The following is a 23,472-nucleotide window of genomic DNA, read 5'->3' as shown; positions in this document are numbered from 1 at the left end:
CAACTTGGAAATACATTCAAGGAAGACCTCCTGGAAGAGGTAGTGTGGAAGCTGAAAACACACCAATGTTAGCCAGACAAGAAGTGGGAAACACAGATGAGTGAGGCATGGGTAGAAGTGAGACATTTCAATCTGCTTGAAACAGTCACATCGCTTGGGATGAGCTGTAAAATGGGCTAATATGGGAATCTAATAAAAAATGAGACTAAAATAGAATAACTACTACCAATTTTCAGATCACAAATAATCAACTATATGAATTTTCCCTCTAGGCCCATGAAACCAAAGAAAGTTTCAGTGTCCAGGAGGGAGAAAGGGCTGCGATCAGACTTTCATATTACAAAGAACACTCAGTCTGTTGTGTAAAATGGGCTGGGGAGGGGGGACCAAACTCAATATACAGAGGTTGGTGAGGAGGCTGGCAATGATGGCAGCTTAGGTTGGGTTGGAAACAGTGGAGGAATCTTTTTGAGATTATAAGAAGGAAGAATTTATACAAGATGGTAACTTATTGGATGTGGGGGCTGCAGAGAGAAAAAAATAGGGGGTCTCTCTCTTGGGTGAATGGATGAATAGCAGGGGCTTCCCACTGAACCAGTACCAGGAGAAACTAAGAAGGGAAAAGAGGGAGGGATGAGAGGTCATAAGGCCAGTTATGGATATGCTGAGTTTGAAAGGCCCATGGGTTATCATGGTAGTGATGTCAAGTAAGTAGATGGATATGTCCCAAACTAAAACTGAAAGCAACACAAAATAGAAAACAACCAGGAGAAAATATTCGGGGAATCATCAGCTCGTAGCTGTTCTTGGATCTCAGCTTTAGTAAATGGGGAAAATACGATTTACCTATTTACCTCATGAAATTGAAGCGCAGAGCGAGTGAGGTAGTGACTCTGAAGTTCGTTGGTAAACTCTATGGTGCTGTACAACTGCAAGGTGTTTCTTATTAACTGTAGAGCCCTGGGACATAACTTCATTAGATTCATTACATCATCTCTACCAACAGCACTATTTTCATATATGACCCTTGGCTAAAAGAAGCTCTTTAGAACTTGGTCTGGGTTTGCAAATAGAATCAGAGGGAAGGAACTGGGTCAGAAGGAAAGGAAGGATAAAAAAGAAGGCAAAACCAGAAGACACATATAAGAAGACACAGAGCACTTGGTACCCCAAGCATTTGCTGGCTACCTTCATAGGCATTTGCTTAACTGTCCAAGAGGTCCTGATGAACGGAATGAACATTGCTGCCTGATTTGTTGCCCAAATAGATTCCCTTCTCCCATCCTTACCAGAAGAAAATCTAAGTTATCTGGACCCGTTACATACCGTCTCTTATTTCCCTACTCAGTTAGGTGGCGCAGGACCCTTCTGGATTTTGCCTGGGGACAACAGCCGTGGCCTCCAGCATCACTACCACCCTAGAACGGAGCGAGACTGCTCAATAAACACCTTTCCTCTGCACGCTCATAACATTCTGATGAGAAGGAGGGGGTGACTCAGCCATAGACTAAGAGATGAATAAGTATCGCCAGCTCCACTCAATTACGGGACCAGAGGGAAAGGCAGTGTTTGCAAAAGTCAAAACAGATTTTCAAAACCGTTTCTCTTCCAGCCTCTGAAAAACCTGCTCATTCAATTCCATTTCTGTTGATGCCTTTGGCTTCTGAGACAAGGCCTTTCTCTGGCGGCCCAGAGCTCTGACAATCCCCCAAATGTCAGGGGCTTGGAGAGCTCCTTGGGGTAAGGTGTCCAAAAGGACAAGGCTCCCAAGCCTCAGACTCTGTGCTGAGCTCCAGCGTTTCCGAAACTCCGGGCTCCTGCGGAGACACTGAGTTGTAAATGTGAACTGTTGGAACTCCTGGACCACAGCCTCCTGGGTGATCTGACAGACTGAGCTCCTTCTTTGCCGCCTCGTAGTGATTAATTACAACCAGCCAGCCAGGTTTCATGGGCCCCCACTTCCACAGCAGCCACAATTGACTTAACTTGGCCATTTGGAACAAAAGACCCAGCTCAGGCCCTCAGTGCCCTTCACTAGCCCACCACAAAAAGGAGGATTTATTATAGAAAAGGAATTCCCATCCTCTCCTCTCTTCAATTCACAGTAAATAAGGAGAGATGGGTTAAGGCTGGAAGTGGGATGGACAGGGCCATTTGGTCCAGGCCATGGTTGTAGGTGATGGTTTGTCACAAGACCTTTCATCTGGCACCCCTATTGGAACAGTGGCAATTCCCTACACGTGTATGTATTACCCATCTTTTCGGTTATTTTTGCTGAAACTCTTCCCTTTGCCTGGAGGGGTCCCCCCTCCAAATACATCTGCGACATCACCTCTTTCACCTGCAGCCTCAATATCATCAGAAGATCTTCCTCCTCTGTGCTCCCAAAGCATCCTCTGCCTATCCTAATCTTGACCCTCACCACTTATCACATTAGCTGACCATTATCTCTTTGCTTCTCTCCTTGACATTAAAGCTCAGTTCATGCTTGCTTATTTGAATAAACTTGGCTCATTTTAAGAATGGACCTTTTTTTTTCTGTAATCATAAAATAGGTAACTTGAGTAACCCTTCAGCGTTTACAAAGCACATTTACAAATATTTCTACATGTGCGCATAAGGGCACTTTTATAGGACAGGTGGGGCTAGCCCCATTTAATAGATACAGAGACCAAGTTTCTGAATAAACTTATACGACAAGCACATGACAGAATGGTAATATAAACACAGTGTATCTGGCTCTAACTGCAGAGACCTTCCTTCAAGGGCTGCTGAGAAGCACTCTTAAAGGGCAAATGATTGTAGCAGTTTTTGTGTTTGTTTTGGGTGTCTACTAGGCACTAGGCACTATGCTAGGTATGGAGGAGCAAAGATTAGTTAGTCAACTTGAATAAGACTCATAGTTGAGTAAAATTAATGAAACAAAACTCATTCACCTATTCAACTCGCCTCTCCTGAGAACCTGCAGCGTTTGAGGCATCAGGCTATGTGCCCATTCTAAGAGCGTTTATGCTGTTGTGAGAGAATGTGAAGGAAATCCTGGCACAGCCCAAGGGAGGTCATACGGATTCTACATTTGTATAAGTCTGAATTTCATGTATGAACATGTATATTTATTTGTAATCAGGGAAAGCAAGTTAGAGGGGGAAGAAGAACAAGCTAGGACATATTGCTCACCTTTATCTGTTTATACATCTGTCTTTCACCATTAGCTTATCGTCTTTAATCTATAAACCAAAAGAGCAATACAGACAAAGCAATGCAGGATTTCAGAAGAGGGCGAGTGTCCATCTGTCTGGAGAATCAGTGAAATCCTCATTTTATTTGTGCCATAGTTCCATCTATGAGCAGGTGTTTCCAGGAGGAATTTTTCTTTTTTAAAATTTAAATAGAGGAAAAGGCAGAGCGGTGAAACGAATGTTTTTTATTTGTGCTTTGTTTTCTTTCTCTTTTAGTTTGTTTGTTTTCCTGTCGGACATCTCAGCATATTCAACGAGCACGTGTGTCTTGAAATAATGAGTAAAGGATGGGGAGAATATTTAGGATTTCTCAAAAAATTATTATTCTGAAAATTAGCATTGAGACTAGTGTTCCCAGGAAAGCACGTCGATACATATTGTCCTTTTGGACTCTTAATATCTCTCTAGCTTCACCTGTGGAATGTCGATAACTACTCAGGTGAGTCTGGGCAAGGATGAGAGAAGAAGGGGATGTCTAGAAGGTACTTTGGCAACACAACAGTTAAGCAAAGGCAGGTCAACTGCACCTGAACATTGTTTCCCCTATGGAAACAGTAACAACCCCACTTGATAGAAAAAACAGAAAAGTTTCATCTTATTTGCAGCTAGGAAACCTTCCTTGGAAGGTTGATGCATAAACTGGGATTTGAGAATCATCTTCTCAATTCCCATCAGGCTCCAACAGTGGAGATACTGTGACGATGTCTTCGTGGACACAAGATCACTTCGTGGAACTATAGTCTCTCTCCATTTTTGAACCATCAGGAGCCACCTGTTGTCTGGAAATAGCATGATATTTGGAGTCAGTTTCTCCATCCAACAAATGGGGATAATAATGTGTTCTGCAGGGTAGGTGTGAGGATTATGTGGGCTAATTCATGAAAAGAATCTAACAATGCTAGATACATTATAGGAACTCAGTAACAGAAGCCCTTATTAGCTGCTACTTCCATAAGAAGTTGAAACTCCTTTCCCTGTTTGTAAGATGAAGCACCATCTTCTGACAGGACAGAGCAATACAATTTAAAAGCCCCTGCAGAGAAGGAAAGTCCAGCATTCATCTTCAGTAATTAATACATGCCCTGGGGGATGCTTGGATTGGAGATGGGAGGGCGGGGAACTGTTTTTCCTTTTTGATCTAGTGTCTTTTTTATCCCAAGCTATTCTGAATGTCATGGAGAGTTAATGAAGACGTGTTGTACACCCACTGCAAATGCAGGAAAAGAGAAAGTACAACCGATTCTGCCACTGTCTGAGTAGATTAAACCCTCAGTTACACTGGAAGTGCAGGGGAAGAAATGAGAGCCGTGTTAGGAGACGGATGGGGATGATGCTGGTTACAAAGGCAGAAAGGACAGAGGGCAATCCTCTTCCATCTTTCCACATTCCTCCTGTTACTTTTTCTTCCTACTTCAACTCCCCCGCCTCCGCTGGCTAGAGTCAAGGAGTGGGCACATGGTGTCTGTGCGTCCTCTAGCATCAGATCATAAAACCAGCATAATTCAGTCTTACTAGTGGGTACAGTGATGATCTCTGGGCTTTTCTTATCTAGCAGGCTTGCCATGGATAACCTAAAGAAAGAAAAGCAATACCTGTTCCATCAGTAGCTCTTGCTGCTCAAGGGCAGGCGTCAAATAACAGATGTGCAATCCTTCAGATTAGCAGCCATTCACAACACTTGAGATATCCAACTGGGAACAATCTCCCAGTGTTGGGATAAACCAGATGATCTAATGCCTGAGGACTCCCCCCACGACTGCCACCCACCTCTCATGTATATGATGCATCTGAGAAATGGTTGACTATGTTCTCCCCAAAAGGCTGGGTAGGGCGCTCCTTCTTTCATGAGACAGCAGTTTGGAGGGACCCCAAGGGGGCAGCTAAGGAGGTTAAGAAACTCTGCAAAATTGTTTGGAATCCTCTAGAGAAATGTTTCCTGCATAAATCTTAGCAATTATGACTCTCTCTTAAAGAAAGAAACAAAGACTGAAAAAAGAATTAAAAAAAAAAAAAGGGAAACAAACCCTAGAGTGATTTCTACAGTGTGGCTTATAAAGCAAGCTCTTTTCAGGGGAACAAAGTGATCTCCATTTATAGGGAATTTTTAGTTCCCCGCTGTTCTTCTAGAAAGGATCTGGTATACTTCAGATGAGTTGAATCATTAAAAGTGATGGCTCTGCTTCATCCCAAAGCAATCCCCAAATAGAACACTACAGTTACATCAGACAAGGAAATTCTCTCCAGAAAAGGAAAGGGTGCATAGTTATAATCTAGTGCTTTTCTGCACAGGTTCAAGAGTCAGACAGTACTGAGTTCAAATTCTGGCTCTTCCCTCATGCAACTTACTTAACCTCTCTGAGCCTCAGCTCCCTCCTTTGTCAAATGATGATGATGATAATAATAAATGACCCCTCCCTTGTGAGATTATTATCATGAGATAATTATATGTGTTATTATCTTTGAGGGAACTGTAATCATTAATTTGCTGTATGTATATTGGCATACACTATCTGGTGTTTTACTGCTCCAGTTCTACATGGTAACAACAGTGTAGGATGTGATCTCTGTGTCAATTGCATTGAACTGTTTCTGTCATCTTGCGATGCATTTGACCCCCCTCATAAAAAGCAGATTTCATAAAATCAACTCTCATACTTAAGATCCCAGAGACAGTAAGCTGCAGAGGAAGGAATCAAACCCAGGTCCATCTAAATCTAAACTCTTTACCATTTTCACTTGCCAGTGCTGTCTTGAACTGGGAATGTATTCATTCATTCATTCAAAAAATTTTATTGAGCGAATCTGGGGATACAGATAAAATAAATAAAAATATTTAAAAAGCTAAAGTCCTATGTGAATGTAAGGTTATAATTAGGGGTTGAAAGCATGTCTGTTCTTCCTGGTACTGTGAATCAGAAACATAACCAAAATCCACATCCCCTGATACCTTGTCTTATGGCATAAAAAGAAAAAACCTGCATTATAACCCACTGCTGATATAATCCATCTCAAAACCATTGGCTCTTCAACAAAGTGTGGCCTGTTGGGTTAATTGTATCACAGCAATGGGGACAGCAGTCAGGAAAGCCAAACCTCCTATTCACATGACCGCTTGGGAGTCAGGTAGACCTATGTTTATGCTCTGCTCCTTAGCGAAGTTATGTAACTTTTTGTAGCTCTATTTCCTCATTGGTAATGTTTAATAAACAGGATGCCATATGCAATTCTGTAAGCATCTTAGCAGGTAAGTGCTTAACTAATGAACCGTATTTTTATACTTTGGGCATAGTGGCTTTCCAGTGGCTGAACATCTCAGAGACACTCCAGGACTGAACCAAGGGGTCTAAATTGAAGTAAACATAAGTTTAGCCAAAAATGTTCGCGGAGTATTTGGAGTCCCATCAAAATGTCTTCATAATAGGACAGAGTTTTCTACACATGAAAGATTTTTCATCAATTTTAATATAAATTCCTTCATTTTATAGGTCACAAAACAAAGGCCAATAGAGAGGTGATTTGGCCAAGATCACATAGGGAATTGTAGGAAGAATAGGAACTTGAATACAAGTGTCCCAAATGCTAGTTTGAATTTTTTTTCCCTCATAGTGAGTTGCATTTTTTCCTTCCAAGTATACTTCCTGTATAGTCTTCAAAATAAAGGAGGGTTAAGAGAGGTACAATTTAATATTCCAACTTTAGGGATTAAAGATTTCTTCTAGCATGTAGTGCTGCTTGGCTAAGAAGTATCACCAGTCTTTGTGGATCTGTATTAATCAAAAAAGATGCCTTGGGCTTCCCTGGTGGCACAGTGGTTAAGAATCCGCCTGCCAATGCAGGGGACATGGGTTCGAGCCCTGGTCCGGGAAGATCCCACATGCTGCGGAGCAACTAAGCCTGTGTGCCACAACTACTGAGCCTGCGTTCTGGAGCCCGCGAGCCACAACTACTGAAGCCTGCGCACCTAAAGCCTGTGCCCCCTAACAAGAGAAGCCACCGCAATGAGAAGCCTGCGCACCGCCACAAAGGATAGCCCCTGCTCACCGCAACTAGAGAAAGCCCGCGTGCAGCAACGAAGACCCAACACAGCCAAAAATAAATAAATAAATAATAAATTAATTAATTAATTAATTTGAAAAAAGATGCCTTTATGACATATTCTTACAATAAATTTGAAGTAATACAGAAACATCCCCTAGGTTTGTTTTGTTCCTATTTTATCCTAGCAACAATTAACACATTAGTTAAGAGAATAGACTTTGGAGCCAGACAGATAAGGATTAAATTCTGTCTCCTCTATGTGACCTTGATTAGGTTATTACATTTCTGAACTTCCATCTTTAAAATAGAGATGATTAAGATACAAAATTCTTAAGGTTTATAGAAATATAAAATTAAATACCATTTGTACTTCATAACAAAAAGCTTGGCTAGTAATAAACCCTCATTGAACTGTAATTATTGTTGTTGCTGTCGCTGTTATATTATATTCTTTTCTTGGGAAATCAATAATTCATGGCTCCCCGGTAGGGGCTCGGCACAGAAATAAGGTAATATTGATTCCTTTTGAATGGACATGAGGAAACCTGGTTCCTTCTATGTCATACTTATAACATTGTGTGATTGGATCAACATATTCCTTCTCTGGCGCCAAGTTGTCCATACTTCAGATAGAGCATTTTCTATTGCATGGGACAAAAACCTGCTCTCAAGCTGTCTTAAACTAAATGTGGATGAAACCTCCATGGGTAAGCTCTCCTTTAGGCTCAGTTGGATCCAGGACTCAAAATATGTCAAGAAATCCGTTTTTCTCCCCTGCTGAAACCTATTCTTCTCAATGTTGGCTTCACTCCCAAATTCCACGTGGGGGCAGTATGGTTGACATCAGCTCCAGAGCTAAATGCCCTCAGCTTCAATTTCAGTGAAAAGAGAGCACTTTTCTTTCCTAAACAGATCCAACAAAAGAACTCGGCCTGATTCGCATAGGCACAGATTGGCTCACGTGTTCGTCTTGAGCCAATCCTTGTGGACAGGAGGAGGTAACGCCGTGTTTAGCTTAAGCTTGGGTCACATGCCATTGCCGAAATGGAGGTGAGATGGCCCTGTTCATGTAACCAACAGTCGAGAAATGGACCCTGTATTAGTTTCTAGTGCTGTATAAGGAATTACCACAAATGTAACAGCTCAAACAACACAATTTTATTATCTCACAGTTTCAGTATGTCAGAAGTCTGGGCAATGCATAAATACATTCTCTGCTCAGTCTCACCAGGCTGAAATCAAGGTGTCAGTCAGCCTGGGCTGTGGTCTCACCTGAGACCCACAGTACTTTTCCAAGTTCACGTGGTTGTTGGTAGAATTCAATTCCTTTTGGCTGTGTGACCAAAGTCCCTATTCTCTTGCTGGCTTTTTGCCAGGGACCTCTCTCAGCTCTTAGAGGCCACCCTCAAGTCCTTGCCTCATGGCCTGAACCTCACAATATGTCAGTTTTCTTTGTCCTCAAGTCAGCAAGAGTGTCCCTCTGACACTTCTTTTAAATGACGTTTTTTTAAATGACTCATCTGATTAGACCAGGTAATCCAGGATAATCTCCTTTTTGATCAACTCAAGGTTGACTGATTGCTAATCTGTTTATGAGAGTGATATACCATTATATTCCATTGGTTCTGTTACACATAGAATGTACACAGGAGCAGGAATCTTAGGGGCCATCTTCAAATTCTGTCTACTGCAAACCAACCAAAGGAAAATGGGAGTCTAGTTAAAAAGAGGATATTAAACGTTGGGCGACCAGGAAAACAAAATCCCCCACTTCCCTTCAGAAAAGCAAAAGCTCTGAGTTTGGCCCAGATTATCTCTAACATTGCTTCCAATTCAAATCATGCTTAATTTTTTGAAATCAAACAGAATCTAAATATTTCCAATGCAGTTGGGGGAGTTAACAGTAACTTTGTATGAAAGTCACTAGAAATAGAGGGCAAATTCTTTAGAAATGTCATCTTACTGAGCGTTTCCTCAGCAATTTCTGCAATCCTCCCCCTTTGGGGGGCATCTCTTGCCCACCTCATTAATATTTTCTGACTTGCTGTTGACAATCCATTTTTTATAAGACTGGAAGGACACGATCTAATCTAAGACCCAAGGGGGTGGAAGCAGCCTTCCTAGAATATGGCCCTGACCCAGCAAGCGAGTCACCTTCTCCAAATTCTTAGAGCTTGAGCTATGGTTTATCTCTATCCCCTTGTTTTTGGCAGTGGAAAAGGAGGATGTGGTTAGGATCACAGAGGCATTACTCAGAGCCAATTTGGTCCAGAGGAAAGAAATAAGACTGAGATCTATTCCTGCATGGCTCCATTTCTGTCTGCAAAAGATTCCCAGAGGACTGCCTTTAGGACCTTGGCCTTAGTTAGGAGCTGACTGACCAGCAGGGTTTGAACACAGATCTCCCAGTCCTGGCCCTTCCCCATGAGTAAGTGGAAAAGAAGACGTGGGAGAGAAAACAACCTCTTCCTTGGGAACAAAGCTCACTACAATGTCTCAGGTTCACTGTGCTGAAGTTTTACAAGTGATGGAGCATCTGCTATGAGTCGAAGCAGCATCTGCATCCTCTATATCCTGACTGTATATAGTGGAGGACTATAGCTCTGTCGTGGAGGAGCTAACAGTCTACTGGCTGAAATTCATAAGTGTGTTTGGATAATTCCAGCAAAATGTGAAATGTTATGATAGAGGGAAATGCGAGGCATAGAACGAAATGGAAACCAAGGCAGAGGAATCAGGGAAGGCTTCCTGAGAAAGGTAGTGCCTCAGTTGAGCTTAAGGAATAGAATTATGTTAGCTAGGTGAAGGATAAAGGTCAGAAAGGTATTCTGAGATGAGCAAACAGCATAAGAAAAGGGTGTGATCTGTAAAGCATCCAAGTGCAGTCAGAGGAAAATCTAAGTAGATGGATAGCATTGGGATATGAACTTGGTTATGGTGGGAGAGAGGTGAACGGGTGGAGAGAGCTTTATAAACAGGTGAGTGTGGGAAGACCAGTGGAAACAAGTCCTGAAGAGTCTTACGTGCTACATTAAAGAGCTCAGTCTTTGTCCTCTGGATGACAGAGAATCCCTGACAGGTTGTGAGCTGAGGTGATATTTGTTTGTTGTGAATTCCTCTGTCTGTGGTGTATGGAACACATTTAATGTGTGTTCCGTGTGAAGCCGTGTGATCCTGGGCTACACAGTTGGGGACATAAAGCTCTTCGTTCTTGGCTGTTGCAGTGGTTCAGATGAGACATGGTAAGAGCACTGAGAGTGGAGAAAAAGAAATAGGCTTAAGAAATATTTAGGGCATAATATCTGCAAGATTGATGATGGATTGGCTGTGGTGTCTGATGGAGAGAAGGGCATCAAGAACGATGCCCAAACTGACTTGCTATAATGTTTCCTTTTGTGTGTGTGTGACTCAGATTAAATTCCACCAGCGCTTGTTGAGCACCTATTATGTTCCCAGCCTGTTTTAAACCCTTAAGCATACATTATCCCATTTTACTTCCCAACAAACAACTCTATGGGACAACAGATAAGGTAATGGAATCTTGAAGAGAGCACCAACTTGTTGACAATTAGCTAGTAGCAGAGGTAGAAGTAGTTTGTATTTGTTTCATGGAATAGATGGACTTTGCTTGAGGCCTAGACCATTGAAATGGGATTGTATAAACTCAAAATGCATACTTAGATTTATTCCAAAGAGAAGCATAGAGGAATGAAGATGATAGCTTTTATAGACCACTGGCTTTGTGTCACCAACCCGAGTAGTTAAGGTTAGAGACCTCCGGACCACTGCTTTTCCACCTTATCAGCACATTGGAATTGCCTAAGTAGCTGTAAAAAACACTGCTACCTGTGCTCAGTCCAAAAGACTCTGATTGAGTTGTTTGGGGGTACAGCCTGGGCATCAGGACATTTAACATCTGCAGGTGATTATCATTTATAGCCAAGACTGAGAATCATACAGCCATGCTGCAAAACAAGCAGCAGATGATCTTCTCTGCTGAACTCTGTCCCCCGACCCTTCTTCTGCCTTAGGTTGTCTGACTCTCACGTGAGAATCTTTCCCAGCATAGCCATCTCCCTCTGCTGCAGCCTCCCCGCTGCTGGTGGTCCCATGTTCTTGACACAGATATATCTGCTACCTAATTGCCTGCTTATTTCTCAAGTGGTTGTCCCCAGCAGATGTTCCCATGTGGGAATGTGAAGGCCAGCATCTGTACACAAACAGCTGATTGCATCACTGTTCTGCTTTTGATCTAGTCCTGATGGGGCACCACCCAGGCCATGGATGACCCTCAAACACTGACCTGAGCATGAATTTTCTGGTTCTCTTTTTTCATCCCAAATCCTTTCTTTCAATCCTTCCTGGTTTTAGAAGTTCTGCACGTGTATTCTTGGATCTCTTTCTCCCTCTGCTTTCCCCTCCTTCCTCTTCTTGCTATTGCTATTGGTGTTTCTCTTTGAATAACACTACTTGACAGGAAGCTCAGTGTCTTCATGGTACAAACATGCTAACTAGGACCCAGAGAAGAAGAGGAAATTGGTCAGGGTCAGGATACAGCCATTCAGGGACAGAGCTGAGTTTTAGTTCTCTTATCTCTTACCTTCCTTCATTATCATGTACTCACTACTATACTCAGACGCACAGAAATATCATAGGTTCGATGGCTAGTTCTAAAACCTCCTAGCTGTGTGACTTTCAACAAGTTACTTCCCCTCAACTTGCAAGAGAGTAATCAGCTATGACTCTCAGCATCATTTAAAATTCATCATCAGTGAATTTTTAAAATAGTGTTCACGAAGTACAGAGCACCATGTTCAAAGAGTTGTTTAGAAAGCAGGGACTTCCCTGGTGGCACAGTGGTTAAGAATCCGCCTGCCAATGCAAGGGACACGGGTTTGAGCCCTGGTCCGGGAAGATCCCACATGCTGCAGAGCAACTAAGCCCACGCACCACAACTACTGAGCCTGAGCTCTAGAGCCTGTGAGCCACAACTGCTGAGCCCACGTGCCACAACTACTGAAGCCCGCGTGCCTAGAGCCCGTACTCCGCGAGAAGAGAAGCCACCGCAACGAGAAGCCCGCGCACCACAACTAAGAGTAGCCCCTGCTCGCCACTAGAGAAGGCCCATGCGCAGCAACAAAGACGCAACACAGCCAAAAATAAATGAATAAATAAAAAGGTATGCAAACATGATAGAAAGTGGATTATGATGATTAAGGGCACAAGCATACGCGTTAGATATTTCCAAGTTTTAATCCCTGTTACTGCTACTCATTAGCAGAGTTTCTCTGATCAAGCTACTTTGTTTCTTTAAGTCTCCATTTCTTCATTTAAAAAGTAAATAAGTAATGTTAACCTTACATGGTTATAATAACATTGAGTGCTTATTACATAGCCTGGTACATAGTGAGCATTATGGATAACATTGAATATTAGGGATGATGATGAGAAAGAAGGAAAAGAGAAAAGAAAAGAACAAGACAACAACATTTTCTATCATTTAGAAAGAGCATGAGGAGTGAGGACACCTAATTTTTAATCTTAGCTCTGAGACTAACTTGCTTAGTGATTGCTGATAAACTCCTTTTTGTAGCTATGCTTCAAGGGTCTTACTGAGGAAGACTAGATGGTCTTTGAGGATTCTTGCATACTGTGATCTTCTGTATCTCAACAGAGTTCTCTGCTTATCCCTCAATTCTCTCATCAGCCAAAGGATGTGACATGCCAGGGTCCTTCTGGTTTCATAAAATCATCTGCCTTTGATATCCCCTTCCTTGTCTTCCTAGCCTTTGTGGCATGACCTCATTCCCACTGCCTTTGAGTCTGTACAGAAGGAGGCAGCCTTGCCCTCTCCCAAGACCCCTTCCTTAGATGTAGGGAGAAGGACCCAGGAATCCAGCCTTGAAGACGAACCACTAAATGCTTTCAGAGATAAGCCATGAGCTCCTGAGAAGGCAGAGCTGTCAAGTGGAAACACTGACAGCAGCCTTGGTTCCAGCCACGTAAATAGTATTACTGCAAAAACATATATTTAGCATCTATGACATCAGCTTGATTTACCTTGATTAACAGAGCAATTTGCTGTACATTTTTCCAAATGCTGTAATCAATTAGAACTCAAAATAGATTAGAAAACCCTCTATGGTGTGGCCACAGTCCAAAAAGGGCTAATGCATTGTAAAATATATGTATATATCCTTTTCCAACCATGCAGTGGATAAGGATTTGTGTCCTGGAGAAACTCAGAGTGGTTCAGGTTTGTACAGTTGGGCACCAGGTACTTTTTCCTACAGCCATTACGAAAGGCAAATCAGGGGAAAAGGATCTTTGTGAATGTTACTCCAGTTTTGTGTAGCTTCCTGGCATCTCCCTACTTACCGACTCTCCCCCGCCTAAACCCACAACATGTTTATAAAAGACCCAACTGGTTAGAGACCCTTGTAGAAACAGGACAGATTCTAACCCTTTAGAATGGCACTGACAGCACTTTAAAATCTGGACCCGTATTACTCTTTCAAATTTATCTCTTCCTATGTCCCTATGCATATACTTTATCCTCCTCGGAGTTCCCCCCAAACATATGCTACACTTCCTCACAACTCTGTATTTGCTCTTACAGTTGTCTCTGCTTGTATTAGAATGGAGAGTTAGTGTTTACTGAGTATTTATTGTAGACGAGGCACTGTGGTAAATGTTCACCTTACATTATTGCCCTTAATCCTCTTAACCATCCCTTAAGACCCAAGACTTAAAATACTTGCTTGAAGGTATACTCACGTCGGTGGCGATACTAACATCAAACCCAGGTCTGATGCCAAAGCTCTCGGTCTTTCTGCCTCTCTTACTTATCATTCCTTCGTCTTTCACTCTTTGATTTCTTCTCACTTCTTCCCTATATCTCAAACTCTCGAAGTACTCTTGTGTCTAGGAGGAAAGTTATTTCTTAGACTTAGTGACAGTTAGATGTTAGGGGCTGAATGTATAGCCCATTCAGAGATTAAATGAATCCATGTCCAATCTACTCATTCTACGATAAGTGTTTGAGTTGCTACTGTAGGAAAAATACTCTTCTATGTCCTATACATGGCACAGTGGGATAGAGTGTTGTTTAAGGAATGCACATGATAAAGTGCTGATTGACAAATGACTTAGGATTAAATTCTAGATCTTCTACTAATCAACTATATAATTTTGGGTCTCTCAGAATATACACTTCATGGTTAATGAATAGGAATAATGTTTTATACACGCACATTGCCATCAATATCAGTTGAACTGGTATGAAGATAGGAAAGTGCTTCATCAAGAGTTGTTTACCTGGCACCTGGGTATAAGGAGCTTATGATCTAGGAACTCGTACTTTAAACTGCATGTAAAACTACACAATAAGCTACAAAGCAGCGTAATAGCCTGTTAATTTTGAGCAAGAATTAGAGGAGAACTGACTGTAACATCATTTAGATGACTGTGTGGTTCTTCATGACTTCCCAGGACTTTGCCAAATGCCTGAGCCGTAACTGGCCCTCAGAACACGCGTCCCGAATGAATAAATACTGTTGCTGTTGCAGAAGACCCAGACTGGGAAGTAGGAGCCCTGGGCTCTGACCCCAGCTGTACTCCTCCTAGACATTAGTAAGTAAATTCAACCACTTGTGGCCTCAGTTTCTTTATCTTTAAAAAGAGAATATTAAACCCCTGACTTCATAAGATTGTTATGTGGAGCAAATAAAACTGTCCACATGGAAGTGACTTGTAAACTACGAAGAAATGTATATGTTCAAGGGGATGAACAGGGCTGACTCGCATTCTTAACGGAACACATAGACATGTGAGTGCTGTGCTTTGAGGCTCTCAGGGGATTCCCAGCCAAAAGTCTGCAGTTCAAAGTCCAGGGGTTTATCCCATTTTTACAAATGACCGTTCATCTTCTTGACCTGACGCTTAGCAAATGAACCACATAATCCTCCAATCTACTGCTTAGCATATTCTTGGCAGAAAGGACAGTAGAAACCAATGAATCTACCACCCTCCCCCACGCCAACACTCACCACTGTCTTGAGGAGTCTGACCTGCAGAGGGCAGGGACTTATCTTCCCCTCTTCCCTAGCACCTGGCACAATGCTTCACGCATTGTATAATCATTAACTGTCTGTTGAATAAGTGAATGAAAAAATAAATGATTTGTTCCAGATATCTGCACTACCTATCATAGTACCTGATCCGTAATACGTGCTGATGTGTTTATCCAATGAGTGGATGAATAAATGGTCATCCGGCAAATTGGTAGTAACTCTGGGACTCAGACTTCTTACCTTGCAATCCGTTTCCCAAGACATCACAAGTTAGTGTTCATCCTGGCTTACGTTTGTTACTAATTGATTTACGTTTGTTCATTTTGCCTCTGTATCTACAGTTCCAAATTATTAGAAGAAGCAAGGGACCGTGTTTTCTGCTACTGTTTCTCTTGGAACATGGGGCTTGGAATTGGTCATCCAGTAGGTAATCAATAAATACATCTTCATCATTTGAACCTGGACAAATTAAAGAAGCTATTTGGACTGTGACTTCTGAGGAAGAGACCGGGTAGGAAGTGCTTTGTGTGGTCTGATAATGTATTTATTTATGAGACTAAATGTTTATCTAAGCCTCCAGAAGATCTCTGACTTCATTTTGGTGTCTGTGTGCATTTGTGTTATTTTCCATGGTCACAACAGCCCCATCCTTCTGGGGTCCAGCTGGGCTACGGAGTAATAAACAATTTTTATAAATTGGCTCACTCCATGACAAGAAGTGGGAGCAACCCAAAACCTTTAAAAAAAATTCTTCTCTGAGTCATGAATGCACCAGCATCCAGCTAGTTCAAGTAGGGTTCAAGTAAGCACTCTAACTTCATGAAAGCTATTTATGACCAACACAATAAAACCTCTCTACCCATTCAGGCACTGGGCATTTGAGATGTAGTTGTTTTCCTTTCGGTCTGTTCTTTGACAGCATTCAACAACAGCGGGTTACTTTGACAACTTCAACACCCAGTGCAGGGTATGAGCAAGTCTCCCCTTTTGTTTCGTTCGTCTATCCCTTTGCTATTTGCTAATACAAATCAATGATCATGCTTCATTCTGAATAGCTGAACTGAGTAAGTTCAAAACCACCATCGAAAATATCTTACAGGATGTTTCTTAGAAGCCAAATCACTTTCCAAGGTTCATCACATCTCATTGCTTATGACGTTTCCTTTGGAAAGAATACCACATAGTTCAGAAAATCACTATCCTGACATAGTTGAGTCGCAACTGGTAGGCCATTCATTTACCAACCTGCTTATTGTACGGGCACCGACTACATCAACCCGGGCCAATAGATAGGGTGAGAGGTAAAAGCTATGGTCTGTGCCCTCCAGGAGCTCATGTCCTGGCATGACAACCGAACCCTGAGTATCCATTTCAATGGCACTAGTTAGACGGTACTCACTGACACCAAAGAGGACATATGGTGCTCTGGAAGCTCAGAGGAAATGGTGGCCACGTGTAGAGGTGGAAAGGAGGAAAGAGATGGAACTAGAAGGCTTCATGGGGCAGGAAACCCTTGAGCTGGATCAGAAGTGTGTATGCCCTACTCATCAGTTGTAAGTGAGGGAGGGAGGTGGGAGCATTGCCCAGTCAGAGGAAAGCATGGTCTCCACCAGTTCCCTGTGCCTTCTTGTTTCACTGAAGTCCCATGGCACAAAGCAGCTGCCCTTGCTGGGCCACTCTTGCAAAAATAATAGTAACCAAAATTGCTGTGTGCCAGGTATCATTTGAAGTATTTCACCCTCACTAGCTACTCACCACAAAGGCATATGAGGAAGGTATTATCCCTATTGTTGTGGATGTGGAAACTGGAGAAGAGATAAAATATGAACCATGTGTCCAACATTGCAGAGTTAGTCAGCGGAGCAGTTGGGCTCCATCCCAGTTGTCTTCTACTCCTTAACCCACCTTCTTAAAGATCGTGCTCACCACCTCCTTGGGCAGAAGGCTTCAATATTCCACGGCAGAAAGGAGGTAAAGAGAGCTTGTGGAAGCACCTGGGGAGAAGTCCCCTTGGATCACCCCCAGGGTCATACATTTGCTCTGTAGCTGTGCTTGGATGAGACAGAACTCCCAGTCCCCACCATCTGAGCCCAAGATCAAAGGAGAGTGCAGACACTCACATCTGTCACGTGCTTATTCTACCCCAGGTGGCACTGTGGTGTTTTACTTCACTCTCTCAGGTTATCCTTACAAGAAGCCTTTAGACCACTGAGTTTTTTCCTTCCATTTGTGGATGAGAAATCTCAAGTCTTGTGTAGTTTCAGGATTTGCTCCATTTCCCACAGCCAGTCCCTACGCGGGCCAGGATTCACAAGTAAGATATTTCCGTCCGAAGTCCATTTTCTTTTTACTCCCTTCCTCTGGAGACTATAAAGTGTCCTAGAGCTGTGGCATAATGATCATGGTGAAAAAGGAAAATAAAAAGGGCAGGGAGGAAGAAGGAGGAAAGGAAGATACAGATGGAGGCAGGGCAGGAGTGAGAGAACAGGTAACGGGAATGCGCCTACACTCAACGAACTTACTGTAGAGGAGCTCCAGATAGTGAAGAAGACTCACTAAGACGGGACACAGATGTAGACATTCAGGGGACTTGTTCTGAACTGGATTTTGAACAAGGACCATCGCATGAGAGTGAATAAAGTTTTCAGTGTTGTGAGATGCCAAATTGGGCCAAATTGGACACAGGAGGGAAGGCTGCATGACTAACCTGGAGTAGCAATGGTGGTGGTGATTACATAGCAATTTGCTGAAATACCCTCAGCATGACTACATAGTCCTCTTACCCTGAACGTCCACCCCCTTTGTTTATTGAATTCAATGATGAATGAAAGGTTCAGTCTTTTTTTCCATCAGCCTAGGGGGTTTATTAGCCAAATAACAATTGCCCTCACCTCAAGTTATGTTTTCATTGTATTTGTTACGTGTCTTCTGGGCTCCGGCTTCCTTGGAATGAAGTTTGCATCTCTGCAAGATCCGTTAAATCCCTTTACTCTGCAGACAGCAAGCAGCTCAGAAACATTAAAAAAAAAAAAAGAAAAAAAAAGTCTTGAATCTGTAACACATTTCCCTGCCTCCTTCCTTCCTTTTCCTCTCCTCTCTAACCCCTCCCCTAGAGAACGCCAGAGAAATAAAAATAAAGTCGTAATTAAGAAAAGGACTAAGAATAAATTCCATGCATTTAAGCAGAGTTCCATCTCTGGACCCAGGAGGATTGGTGCATAGCTGTGGTTGTGCAAGAGGGAGCGCTCAGGGAACTCATGCTGTGCTTTCAACACAAATACAGCTCATAAGGAATAGTTTATCACTTCCACCATCTCTTTAATTCTGCAGAGCAAAGGCAAGACCTCAAGAAGGGCTCCGATACCACCACCACTGCCACTGGGGTCTCCCATTTCTGGAGTCCCTCTGGCCCCAATAGCTCAGAGCAATTCACAAACATTTACTGACGGGTCCCCATGACCCATCCCCCAAGTGAGCACTTTAATATCCCCTTCTGCAGAGGGCAAAATGGTAACATGAAGAAGTTCAAGAAGGCTCTTGGCTGCCTGCCATGCAGAGAAAACGAAATAGTGGCTGGACTCTGAAAGAAAAGCATCGCCAGGTGCACAGTGGATTATTCAAGAAATGTGGTGAAAAGAGCAATGGACTGGGAGTCAGGAGACTGGGCTCTGATCCCAGCTCTGTCACTCACTCACTGGGGGACCTTGCCTAAGTCACCTCCCCGCTATGGGCCTCAGTCTCCCCAGCTATAGAAGGAGAGGTTGAGCTAGAAGACCTGAAAGCCCCTTCTCTCTCTGAAAATGATGGAGCTCTACATCCTCGGAGCCAGGGCACTAGGCAGACTTTCTTATCACAATAGGCAACGCCTAAACCACACAATATTCATTCCTGCTGGAAGGATTCCTCTGTGCCTTTCCAAATTCAACCCTCCATTCAAGGCCTGGTTCCACCTATCCTCCTGTTGCTGGTGGTCCTTGATTTGTTGCTGCCCATAGGAATTCTGCCATCTTTAGAACTCTTGATTACTTCCTTTTCCCCATAGAAGGAGCTCAATAAATATTTACTTAATTACCAGATTCTGTGTAGCTTAATCTTTAATTCATCTGCCCTCATCTGACCGGTGAGGCAGTAAGGATCTTGAGCTCAGGATAAAGAGAATGCTTGTTAAACCGTAAATGTCTCAAAAGCTCTTAAAGCTTAACTATCTATTAATAGGTGCCTTTTCATACCCATCTGGATTTTAAAACCCTGATGATACATGTGCAGGGAGGCGGTTTTTAATGGGTAGGTCTAATTCAATGCAGTGTAATTCAATTTGGCAATTAATTATTGATCATCTACTCTTTGCCAAAAACTCAACTAGCATCCGGAGTTACAAAGATTTCTAAGATTTAGTTCTTGTCCTTGGGGATATTCTGCTCCATGGGGGAATCAGGCAAAGAGAAAGACAACCATGATACATTGAAGTGAGTAAATAGCAGAAGTGTGTACAAGACAAATAGAGGCTACGAGACAAATGAAAAACAAAAGGGCTAATTACAGCTCAGACTCCTTAGGCCCTAAAGTAAAAAAGTTATGACATAAAGATTTCAACTCTGATGAGATTTCACAGCACAAAGGTTTTTTTTGGTTTGGTTGGTTTTTTTTGAATTTTATTTTATTAATTTTTTTATACAGCAGGTTCTTATTAGTTATCCATTTTATACATTTTTGTGTATCTATGTCAATCCCAATGATATTTTATTTGGTGATTAGGCATATGGGTGGGGGGAAGCAGCTGCATCTGTGGAAAACTTATATGAGACCTTGTTTTAAAGGATAACGCAGTTGGCATGAACATAGTTTCCAAACTAATGGATACCAAGGTGAAGACTGGCTTTCATGAAAAATAGGTCATCTGAGATAATCCCATGGTATCACATTTAGGAATACTTCTCCTTCCTGGCTTGGTTTCCTTACATATAAAGAGGGTGGTTAGATGAGATAATCCCAGTCATCCGTTCCAGCTCTGGTGCTCTGCGCATGGGACACAGACATGTCTCCTCTGTTGGCTCCTACAGCCTGTACTATTGGGCTGATGGAGGATGGGACAGAGGCAGAGAGGAAGGGAGGGAAGGAGAATGGGAGTTTCCCTCCAGGGACTCTGAATTCTGGGGAGAGGTGAAATTCAGAGACAATAAGAAGAGTAAAGGAATAGCAGTAGAGGAACTGTCATTGTAAATGACAGGATGTCATACAGGCTTTGAATCTCATGCAGTGACAGGTATACGATACTGATCGTCAGAAGTCTTGGGTTTGAGTTCTAGCATTTTAATTGAGTAGCTTGGAGACTTTTAGGATTTCCCTTACTCTCTTGAGCTCAATTTCTCCTCTGTAAGATGGAATAAATACGCTGTCAATTCAGGTGTGTTAAATACAATAATTGAGAGAGCTGTGCTTTGTAAACTACGCAAGATGATATATAGAGGTTGGTTATCGTTGCTATGTTATTGTTATGGTTATTATATAAAGGAGTACAATGCCTTAAACAAATGATGGTATCATAGACATTTGTAACAGGCTACGAGGGGAAGAATTTGGGGTAAGGGAGTCATCTAACCTCCTGGGATAGCCTGCCCTATCCTCGTATCAGCTGTGAGCCTACCCATATTCCGTGTCTCATTCCATAGAGCAGTAAGCAAAAGCCATGAAGTCCTGATGGGCTCTCCTGGGCCCATCGATCTATACACTCCACGAAAAAGCTGCTAATAATTCCCAACTCACCCTGGAGCCGAGACACACATAGCACTGTGATGGCTCAGGGCTATTGAGGGGCCTCAGCGAGTGAATTTATAGAGGGTTGGTCCGCATTTTTAAGCAAGATAACTAAGCCTCCAGAGTTCACCCTGAATATTTTTTAAAAATCTTTACAAGTAAATGAGTCTCACAAGCTGGGATTTATGTAGAGATTTAGATCTGTTCATGCAGAAGGTAAATTTTTAATTCACACAGAAGATGGAAACCAAAGTGAACCAAAGCTAGGGTATCGGCACCATCTAGTGGGTGTATGTAGCCAGTGCACACACTGCAGGAGAAAAAGGTGAGCAAAGGAAAAGTGTACTCTTTCAGCTTTGGGGAGGTTCTGCAGTGGTAACAGCCCCTATAAGTAGGAACATTAGGCGGTAGCTCTGGTAGTCAGCATAGGTCAACAGGTCTATACCACAGCTAACGGCATCACGAGGCATTAGACTAAGGACACGATCCTGTCAGAAAACAGACGCTGTCCACTTTGAGACTCTGTGCCTCTGGGCAGGTAACTTAAGCTCTCTAACCTTCAGTTTCTTGGCCCGTAAAATGGGAATGATAATGTCTGATTTAGAAGGTTGATAATGAGATTGTATTATAGCATTAATCTGTAGGCATTTGGAAAAGAGTCTGATATGGAAAATAATAATCAGTTTGGTATCTACCCACTTGATGCTACTTCACATCCCTTGTCATCTTTAGATCTCAACACAAGTAGCCATCAATACCTTAGTTTTCCAAATAAGAAACTGAAGTTCAGTATGAGTTGATGACAAGTCCAAGGTCACATAGCCTATAGGTGGCAGAACACCTATAGGCTGTGTTCTGTGTACATACCAAATTTGAGCACAAACTTGATATGTTCCAAACTCTTGTTGATTCCACTGTACCATTTAGTAGACACACAAAGTTTGCTTTTGCTCCCTCTCTCTGTTTTTCCTTAAGATGAATATTTAGTCACTGTCATGTATTTGGCTTTGTGCATGCATTATTTTATTCAACTGAAATGTAGGTATCCTCACTTTCTCTGTACAGATGGAGAAGCTGAAGCACAGAGAGACCAAATAATGGAACAGACATCAGCAATGAGTGAGAGAGCTGGGATTCGGACTTGCTCATTGCAGACCTAATGCTTCAATCCACCCTCAAGTGACTCATTCACTCATCATTCATCTCTAATTGTGAAGTATGGTTCTGTTCATATTTATATCCCCAAAGATACTTGTTTATTTAAAGACATCTGCATTTATTAAGGTCCCTGGTTCATCTAATTGTGATCTGTTTTCCTGCCCACAGGGGAGTGAGGGTGAGCTTTCATGTACAAAGTCCCCTACAGCTCAGAGAAGCATGAACTGCCTCGTGAGGATGGAGTTCTCACTGGCTGGATGGAGAGGAGGTCAGTTCTGAGTCCACTGAGAAGCTGTTGCTCTATGGTTAGCTTTAAACATGGAGACTGAAGGGCCTTACAAAGACAGCTACTGGGAATGGTTAGGAAAAGAAACACAGAAGCCCCTCGTTTCTTTTAGTCACTGTACTATGTGCCTAGAGGGACCCAGAGACACAGAGAGCCCGAAACCAGTTTGCTCAAAGTCAGAGAAAGAGCTTGACAAAAATCAGCTTCCATTTCTCCAAAATCCTGATGCAACTACTCATTTGCTCAAACCCTTGAAGCCTCATCCAGAGGGATTAAATGTATCCGTGTTGTAAAGGGACTGCTCTGTCTTGTGGTTGCTGCCCTCTAGTGGTCATATTGCCTTCAAGCAAGAAGATGCTTTACAATGGCATCTCAGAATTAAGAATCGCAACATAAAAAAGTAGAATGCTGTTTCACAAGGACCTGTCTGGAGGATGATAACAACAGCAACAATAACACAAAATACTGGGAGTTACTTGTGTTCTGGTCTTTGCAACAGTGTGTTGTCTGAAATATACATTAGATGAAAACTTTTTTTAATTAAATTTTTCTAATCTAAGATTTGCGTGTGCATGCACGCACACACACAGACACACAGACAACACATGCTCCTTGAAACACAGTCTGAGAAGTCCTGATCTAGTGCTCTTTTTGCTGTACTAAAACATTCATTTCCATTTTAAGATGAGACCATTGACTCACAGAAGGACAGTCATCATGCAGTGGTCCAATGTAGTGATTATACAATGACAATGTCTTCTGGAAGTATGTATCCAGACAGAGGCTTCATCAGCCTGTGCACCTGCGTGAGCTGTGCTCAGCAGACACCCATGGCAACCCATGACGGACTGCAGTGAGAATAAGAAATCAACTCTAAGTCATTGAGAGCTCTGGGTAATTCACTACTATAGGAGAACCTTGCCTA

The 23,472-nt window shown here is 42.5% G+C and overlaps 1 long non-coding RNA gene across 2 annotated transcripts in view; it reads left to right on the top strand.

Annotated features, from left to right (window-relative positions):
- Positions 1–22,257, top strand: part of LOC141278907 (uncharacterized) — a 137,822-nt gene extending 115,565 nt beyond the window's left edge. For both annotated transcript variants that reach the window (XR_012332309.1, XR_012332310.1), the window contains 3 exons: positions 14,769–14,909; positions 15,691–15,860; positions 22,169–22,257. This is a non-coding gene — a long non-coding RNA (uncharacterized lncRNA). The remainder of the gene's footprint in view (positions 1–14,768; positions 14,910–15,690; positions 15,861–22,168) is intronic.
- Positions 22,258–23,472: the final 1,215 nt, after the last annotated feature.

This window comes from Tursiops truncatus, chromosome 6 (assembly GCF_011762595.2).
Source record: "Tursiops truncatus isolate mTurTru1 chromosome 6, mTurTru1.mat.Y, whole genome shotgun sequence".
NCBI classification, from domain to species: Eukaryota; Metazoa; Chordata; class Mammalia; order Artiodactyla; family Delphinidae; genus Tursiops; species Tursiops truncatus.
Note: the sequence above shows the minus strand (reverse complement) of the source record. Positions and strands in the feature narration are given on the sequence as shown.